The 9,419-nt window shown below is 40.4% G+C and overlaps 1 long non-coding RNA gene across 1 annotated transcript; it reads left to right on the top strand.

Annotated features, from left to right (window-relative positions):
- Positions 1-1,077: 1,077 nt before the first annotated feature.
- On the top strand, positions 1,078-2,890 carry LOC309514053. The gene is made up of 2 exons (XR_014211590.1): positions 1,078-1,127; positions 1,614-2,890. It is a non-coding gene; the product is annotated as an uncharacterized lncRNA (long non-coding RNA).
- The last annotated feature ends 6,529 nt before the right edge of the window (positions 2,891-9,419 follow it).

Genomic DNA, 9,419 nt, shown 5'->3' with positions numbered 1-9,419 from the left:
CTGTAAAAAATAAACCAAACCGCTAGACATAAAATAAGTGTGCCAGTTTTATGGCTTGAGCAGTTTAATGATGTTAAAAGCATAGTTAACTCAAAAATAACAAGTCTGAGTGTCATCATTTCCTCACCCTCATGTCTAAGGCTATGTTCACACTTAGCGTCTTTTTTGACAAGAAAAAGTTGACAACGGCGTTTTTTTAGCAAAAAAAAACGCTGGCAGCGTTCGGTTACAAATAGCAGCCGAGCGCGTCTTTTGTGGCTGGCGCATATACTGACGCGTCTTGACCATGCGTCAACATACGACGAAAAGGGTACCCCCATAACGTCCATATGTGACGATTCGGGTTATGGGTAGGTTTAGGTATGCGTTAGGGTACCGCTAGGAGGCGCTGCTGGTGCGCTTCTGTCTGCGTCTCATATTGACGTTAAAGGGGTACCCTTTTCGTCGTATGTTGACGCATGGTCAAGACGCGTAAGTATATGACGTTTTGGGGTGAGACCGGGCTGCTATAACAAGAGCTGCAACAGTAGCCTAGTGCTGTGTGATGCAAAAAATGTCGAGAAAGAGAAAGTTGGCTCTTGCGTTGGCTTTTGAAGTTACCGGGGAGGAGAATGTCGGTTCACAAAGACGTTTGTGGGTGCACGACAGACAGTTGTTCTTGTTGTTATGGAAACGACAGGACTCGCTACTCGCTTGTCATTGGTCAGCTGTCAAAAAGGCGCTTGACGTAGGGCGTTCTTTTCAGAAAAGTTGAACTTTTTTCAACTTAAAAAGACGCTCTGAGCTGCAGAAAAAGACGCCGGCGGTGGCGTCTAAAAAAGCGCTCAGGACTTTTTTGAAAAAACGGTTTACTCCATAGGGTTATAATGTAGAACAGACGCTGGCAGTTTGAAAAAAGACGCTAAGTGTGAACATAGCCTAAAGCTGTATGGTGTGTGTGTGTTTTTTTGTTTTATTTTTTTATCAGCACAGAAGTAGAAATTTATGAAAATGTTATTTTTTCAAAGATGTTTCGAAGTTTCACCTTTTGTGTTCAGATGACAGATTGACAGATATTATGACATATTATGACAGATTTTTTTTTTTTTTTTTGAACTGTGTTTCATGTAGACTGTAATCTCGTTTTCGTGTGGGGTTTAAATGACATTAAAGCAGCACTCAGTAGCTTTGGGATTTCTTCGTTGTATTCTCGCTTTTTGCTCGCAGGTTTCTCTCTAGAGCTCCCCCCACAGCTTCGGAATAGATATTTGTAAAAACTCGTTGGTGATTCTCAGACACCAGAGGCTATAGATCAACGACATCAAAGCAGATGGGACATTCTTTAAAACGTCTTCTTCATTCGGGTTCGGACAGCGTGAGGGAGCGCAATAATGACAGCATTTTAGCAGATTTCTTTTGGCCGTAAAGCAATTGTTTACATCGCGAGACCTGATATCACGCGAGACTTCCTGACGCGGCGGCTGGCGGCCCGCCGGCTCAAAGTTGCAAGTGCGGATTTTCCGCTCACGGGCACCAGGGGGGTGCGAAACGACCACCATTCAACCCGAAATAAGTAATATAACCATTCCAATGACTCCGAAGCTGTTCAGTTAAGGTAAAAAAAAGTTACTTAGTTCACCTTTAATGGAATTTACACTGTCTGTACTTATAAACACATGACATATCTGATTTGAATTTGTACATGCATTTTCTGAGAACATTTTGAGGAAACATATAATTTGTTTATAAAAAAATATATATATTTGTGCTTTTTACTCATCATGCAAAATAATTGAACATCTTATTGTGTATTGAACAACTATGTTTTTTATCAACTAAACAAAAGTATTTTACCTCGGTCTGTCTATTTGGCCTTTTCTGATTATTTTCTTCTTGTTATTTACAGAATTATTTCATTGTGCACAACTATGACATTTAATGAGACATGAGAAATGTGTAAGATGAAGAAAACAAAACAAACCAATCACTATGCTTTGTTTCTGCTGTTATAAGTTATAGCAATATATAAATTATATCAAATACATTAAAACTATAAACAATATATAATTGTAACAGTAAAATAGGCTACAAGAGCATCTATGCAGTGTTTGCAGATGCATTCTTATTTGATTAGAATGTTGTTGTTGTTTTTTTATCTCAAACATTGACAAAATGTCTATATGACCAACGTTGGCTACTTTATTATTATTTCAACGTAGAGTAAAAATTATTCGACCAGACGCGTCGATAATCAACTAGAAGAGGGCAAGCCTGAAGGCCCATCAGATGGCTCTGTGTCTGTCTTCTGCTGACCAAGTTAAGGCTACAGGGTTCAGCTTCTATGTGACTTACAACATGATCTAGTTCACAGTTAGTTCACAGAATTGTATTTCTTTCATGTGTATTTCTCTAGAGAATGAAGTGGACAGTATCTGTACTTCTTTCTGAGGAGTGAAGGTGTTATCAGTATGTTTTGGGTCTGACCTGATAACAATGAGCTCAGGCTCTCTACAACCTTGGTAGAACTGGTATTCTCTTTGTGCTTTTGTGTATGCGTTGCATGTTCTGTGCAGGTCTCGTGGTATGTAGCAGCAGATCTTGGGACCCTTTTGACGACCCCCGAGGTCATCATGGGATCGACAGGGACTCGGATGACAAATTATCTTAATTAATGTCAATGTACCCTGCTGTCTATAACTATCTATAAGTGTATCATTGTTTAGACTTTATGTTCTCTTAGCCAATCAGAAGTGAATGTTTATGTAATACATGTCCTTGGAAATGGTATAATTGGTGTAAGATTTCTGTGTAAGGTAGAGTTAGCTTGCGACCTCCTTGTGAGACTTTGACGCTGGCTCTACCAATTTAACTGCAAACTATTCTTCAGTAAATTTGTACTTATTTGATTGAACTTCACGACTCCTGGTCTTCTTTCATCATATCTGGTCCTGGGTCTGAATACTGTAACCCCCTTACAGTTTGGTGGAGAATGCGGGCAATCATTCTGTGGTGACACCCCTGGCAAACCAACAAACAAGGTAGTAATATTTATTATATTATAGGATATAGGGCTGTCTGAATGGAAGAGATTGTGAAGGGGAACGGAAGAGCTTCACTCCGACGAGGAGAGTGAAGATTAATTATACTGAAGTTAAAAGTATAAAAAGAAGTCGCTGATAGCATTGTTTAAAATTTAAAGTTAACAGGAGCAGACAGCGCAAGCGAAGCGTGCTCTGTGGGGGCCCCACTGGGCATTGTTGGTGTAGCAACACCCCAGCAGAGTACGTCCCTGGATTTAAGGTCCAGGGCACCGCGAACCTACTCTATCTCTTCCATCTCAGATAGGGGTACCCCGAATTTTGTGAATTAGGCAGTTAGGGACTGATAAATTAGTTATAAAATAAAAATAGTAATAGAAAAAGGGTTGTTTGCCAGGGATGCATCAGGAACGATCTCATTAAATAAATTATGACCCAAAATTGGCATGGATCAGAATACATGTCCTTGGAAATGGTATAATTGGTGTAAGATTTCTGTGTAAGGTAGAGTTAGCTTGCAACCTCCTCGTGAGACTTTGACGCTGGCTCTACCAATTTAACTGCAAACTATTCTTCAGTAAATTTTTACTTATTTGATTGAACTTCACAACTCCGGGTCTTCTTTCATCATATCTGGTCCTGGGTCTGAATACTGTAACCCCCTTACATAATAAACTATTAAAATGTCTCCTAGCTATATTTTACATATTCATAATCATTACTTTTGCGGTTCTTTGTGACAGCTTTTAGTTGCTTTATTGGCAGCGCCACCCTTACATGTTACATGAACGCATCACCAATGCATCAGCACCGAAAACAGGGAAGCATTTGGTAGACCTGTTCAAGTAGAAGATGTAGCCTATATTTTTTATTTGAAAATGTATTTTTATTTATTTTACTCCTAAGGACTGAAGTTTGAAGTCTGAACTTATAAATATAATGTGGCACTGGCATATCATTTATTCTCCAAGTGAAATAATTTACTTATTTTTCAGGGGTGAATGTCTGTCTACATTTGTAAAATTATACATTTATGGTAGAATCAAATGTTGTTTTGTTTGTCTTATCTACAACACTGCCCTACAAAGGCAAAACGCCGTAACATCATGTTTGGTCAAAAATGAGTTAGTGTCATTTTTGTGGTATTTGAGACCTCCTTTATCATGTGAATAAATATCGTGAGTCAATTTGATTGTTTTAACGAGAAAATAAAGGGCCATGACAACCGTAACTTCCAAAACCATACGAGAAACCACAGCAGAACACCGTAACAGTTGTTACGGCTCTTTGCCTTTGTTCCAGCACGCTGAAGTTGAGTTACAGTGTTCTGACTTTGTTTAGCCTGGCATCAAGAGAGATGTTACGGTGCCGCTGTGATGTTACTGTACTCTGGCTTTGTCATACTGTCAAATGTGGCGCTCTTTAATTGTCACCAAACCACGTAACATACACACAACACATCTTTGGCCAGACTAACTGCTCCAAGTATGCAATCAGAAACAAAGCAAGGTGAACAAGCCATACTTAGATGGTATGCAAGCTAATAGGTTGTCATAAATGTTGTTATTTTTGTTCAGGGCGATGGTTCAGATCTGTCAATATCAGTGACAGCCCGGAGCTAGCTAAATTTAATCTGTGTCACGTAAGTTAGCGCTAACGTTGACACTCGCCTCACATCAGACGCCGAAACCCAATTATTAAATACACAGGCATCCTACCTTTCCATGCAATCCGATATAATCCATGGAAGATGCATAATCCATAATCCATAGCAATGCACGTCATCTGCTGTATCCACAACAATCCATACGTGTTTGAGCCATATTTCCTTCTTGCAGGTGTTCATGTCAGATCGTACACAAATCCATATAGCACTAAGCTAGTTATCGCTAACGTCCGTACAAAGTAGGCTAACCTAAATGGTAAAAGTAATTCCAACTTTTTTTCGGTTGACTCTGTCTATATTATCTCAGAAATAAAAAGCAGTAATCCAAGTCGAGTTCGTTGACTGTGCATCTTGAGCAGTTTGGTGGCCCTTAACCCTTTAACTGTCACCGTCATTTTAATTCAACCTCTAATAAACGCATAAAAAGAGCGCATATGTGCGTTATAGCTGGCAGCCGCATCACGAATCGAGAATCCATAATATTTTTGTTTATATATATATTTTTTTAAATCTGACTTTTTTTTTTTAGATAATTTAATTGGTGTTATTTTTTTTAACTCTTGGTATAAAAACAAACTGAGCTTTCTACCAATCTTTCATTATTTTTCATGTTTATTGCTATTTCAAAATAAAGGCCTAAACACGCCTAATGAATATGAAATATTCTTGTTGCAAATTGATAAATTACTGCTCCTCTGTAATTAAAAAAAAAACAAAAAAACATTTGTATTCAATTATAATTAAATTATCTTTATTGTGAAAATATTTCTTGCATTTATTCATACTGTACATACTGTACTGCAAAGTAACTTATCTGTTTACGTTTTACTTATCTGTTTATCTGTATCTGTCATACTGTTTAACGTTGTTAGTGTTGCCGCACTATCCTGATCATTATAGCACTAAATAGGAACAACCAAAGGTCTTCTATATAATTTAAAACACATACCATGATGACTAGACCTTGGTTAGGTGTTCTTATAATGGATGTAAGTATGGGGGACAGCAAGCAAATATTGATTATATGTCAGTTACTGCCTTTTGCCTTTGCACGACTCCTTATTTTTGGCATATGATACAAAGGCAGAGTACAGTAACAGCCAAACAAGGGTCAAAGGTCAAGTTTGAGCTCAAGATTTTTTGCATACAAACATTTCTTCATTATAGCAACTAGTTGTCAAATTTTGGGAGTCCTACCTATAATACTTTTGTCTGGACAAAACAGAAACTTTAAAGTCATTTTTCTCAGTTTCACACTCTAGCGAGTTAAGGTCTTTTGCCTTTGCAGGGCAGAACACATGAGTGTAATATGGTAAAGGTAGTAGGCTACAGGAGAGAGACTTGGATTTCTCTTCAGTAAAATTAAAGTGTAAATATATCAGGGGGAAAATGTATATATATCGGTATCGGCATCGGACAAAATAAGTTTGAAAATATCGGCATATCGAATATCGGCCAAAATGCAATATCGTGCATCAATGCTATTATAGTCTGCAAAAAAAGTCTGACAATGTCACATATGGTATTCTGACACGTTTCTCACTGATATGCCCCCAACTCATAAAATAGGGGTTTAAAAAAATACTGGGCTTCCCATGCACTCTTATTTACACTTTGTTGTGGCATTCATGTGCGTTCAATTGCAATATGATGTTCCTGACATGACTTGAACTCGTCTGTATCTGAAGGTAGGGAAGCAATTTTGTCGCGATACAAAAACAATTAACTAATGTTGCTGTAGCTTTATTAACTGATATCTGTAACTACGCGCTACAATGGACGCTTCAGTACCATTATGTACCACTCTCCTCCGAGCTAAGCAAAGTAATAATAATTTAAAAGTAAATTATACAATTACGGCAGCGCTGTGGATTATTTTCTCATTCAATATTCTTTAGGATGCAGTTGCCTCCCTTGCCCTCTCGGAGGAAACAAAAACACACACAGACACAGACACAGACACACACAATACACTTTCCTGCAGAGTTTACCTCCAGACATGACAAATCCACAGGCATCTAGTACCATGGTCTGCTTTCTATACATTGGATATTAAAGGAGAACTCCGGTCAATTTTAACATTGAGCGAATTTTTTTGTAAATTTGGAGTGCTGTCAGTACAGAGAACAACGACAAAAATCGGTGTTGCCTAAACCGTGTTAAACCCCCTTTTTAAAATTTGCACCCTGTTGACTTAAATGGGGAGAGTTTTAAACCTGCTTTTAGCCTCTTAACATCCTTGATGTGTCATTACAAGTGCACCAGCCATGTGAGTGATTCCTTCAGAGTGAACACGGTGAATCTGACTGCAGTAGATGTGAAAGATATGGATAAAAATGATGTTAATTCAGCCAGCGCACATACCTGTATTTATTTCCCGTTTTCGGTCAAAGTCCACAGTAGTCGATTGTCGAGTTCACGCGTGATCATAGGTAACTAAGCAACAGTGGAGAACTCGACAATCGACTACTTTGGTCTTCGACCGAAAACGGGAAGTAAATACAGGTATGTATTAATTATGAAAATTAGTTTTTTTGTGTAGAGTCTTTAAGTGTATAGAAATGGTGTGCTTTAGCAAAGGTAAGTGATACATTGCATTGTATACACTTTTAATATTATTTTACCATATTATTTTAATAAGCCATTTTATATTACCTTCATTTAGTTTACTAATTTTTTAATTTTTAATATATACAATCAGTGGTTTTGTGCACACAAGACAGATGCATGTAGATAAGTTGGTGTTTTAATGTATGAACACACTCAATTGAACAAAAGAAAAAAAAATTATATAAAAATGAAAAACCTCCATCTTACGGTGTTGACACACAATTGACGGTGTTGACACACAATCGACTGTGTTGACAAACTAATCGAGAATCAAACTGATTAAAGATATTTACCTAGTTTTGACATGGCAAAGGGAGTGTCACTGTGACACCAGTCTTGGACTTTGTTTTGTCTTCTGTGTTTGTGTTTCCTTGTTAATCGGTTTCACCGTGTGCACCTGTTGTCACTTATTCTCCTAATTTGTCTGTGTATATAGTCTCCCTAGTTTCAGTTCTCCCTTGTTGGTTCTCGTCTATACTGCTTGCTAAGTTTGGTATGTGTCTTGTTTGTCAATAAATAGAGTTTAAGCCTGATCCGTCTTCCTGGTCTTCCTGAACGTGCCTCATGCAGCCAAAGCGTGACAGAAGAACCGACCATACCCAAAAAGTTGGTAATTATATACTGACTGAATTAAGAGAAAATAGGCGTTCTCCGTACCCTACTGAATCCTGCAGATCGGCTTGTAACTAGGGGTGGGCAGTTTGAGGCTTTGTGAAACACTGAAACAGTTGAAGCAAATGTGCCGTATTGTGTCGAGGCTTCGAAACGGACTTGAAGCCTGAGCTTCTTCAAGTCATGCCTGCCCAGCCTGAGCTTCACGCAACGCCTGAGCCTTTGTCTCTGGCCAAGATGGCCGCCGCCACGCCTGAGCCCTCGTCTCCTGCCAAGTTTGCCCTGAGAATCCGTCTCCGGCCAAGATGGCCGCTGCCATGCCTGAGGTCTCGTCTCAGGCCACACCTGAGAATCCGTCTCTGGCAAAGATGGCCACCGCCTCGCCGCCCAAGCCCTCAGTAGAGATGGTCGCCGCTACGCCTGAGTCGGTTCCTGAGCCTGAATTCCCACCCAACCTCCCTCTCCCGCATCCTCTCATTATCCAGCAGCCATCCTCATCTCCTCTGCATCCTGTCAGCCCCATCACTCGCCCTCTACATGCCAGTGGAATGGTGGTCTAGCTGAGGAGCTTCAGTCCTCAGCACCATCTTGGACAGTGGATGCCTGGGATCCGACTTCAGCCACTGTGTCCAGGGTTCAACATCTGCCCATCAGTCCACTAGCTCACCCCCTGGCTCCTACCTCCTTCATCTCTGCTGTGGCCCATCAGTTCACCAGTTCCACCAGGATTCCTCATCCCCCCGGATCCGCCTTGGTCGCTCGTCGACCTTCAATCACCTCTAGACTGCACTTCTCTGGCTTCACTTCGTCCCCCCGGCTCCATTAGACTCCTCACTCCCTTCTACTCCTTGGTCCTCAGTCCCTCTGTCTCCACCGCGCCCTTCTGTGTCCCCGTCTACACCTCAGTTACCCGAGCCAGCGGCTTCGCAGTGTCCTTCTGAACCCTCTGCTCCACCATGGCCCGGCAAACTTCCATCTCCTCCCTGTCATCCTGTCATCCTCCCTCATCGGTTCTGCCTCAGTCCGTCATCGCCCAAAAACCTTCTGCCCTTCAACCTCCACAAGTCTTCCCGCCGAATACACTTCCCTTCTGCCTGGACCCTCTTCTTCTCCCTGTAATCTGCCTGCCTTCTCCAGCCCTTCGCCCTCAAAATTCTGGTCCAGAGGACTTTCTGATGGGGTGTCTATTTCATTTAGCCATCTATTCTGCATAGCTCTGGACCTTTTCTTTGCTTTTCTCCAATACTTTCTGCGGTGCCTCTTTACTCTTGGTCCTAATTCTCCTACTTTTATTTTATTTTTTGTTTTGGGCCCTGTCCTTCCATCTCTGTCTCTCCTTTTCTAACTGGTCTCTTCTGCTTTCTGGGTCAGTAGCCGCGTTTCCATTACCCTTCAAATTGCGCAAATTGAAAATACGGCCAATGAAAACACGTCAATTTCGCGAAAACTCTCATTTATTTCAAAAAAGTTTTTTACGCTCGCAGGGGGTGTTTTTTTTTAGGCAATTCAAAAAA

The sequence above is a fragment of the Leuciscus leuciscus genome (assembly GCF_965113295.1).
Source record: "Leuciscus leuciscus genome assembly, chromosome: 1".
Classification (NCBI taxonomy): domain Eukaryota; kingdom Metazoa; phylum Chordata; class Actinopteri; order Cypriniformes; family Leuciscidae; genus Leuciscus; species Leuciscus leuciscus.
This window is presented reverse-complemented; position numbering and strand designations above follow the sequence as displayed.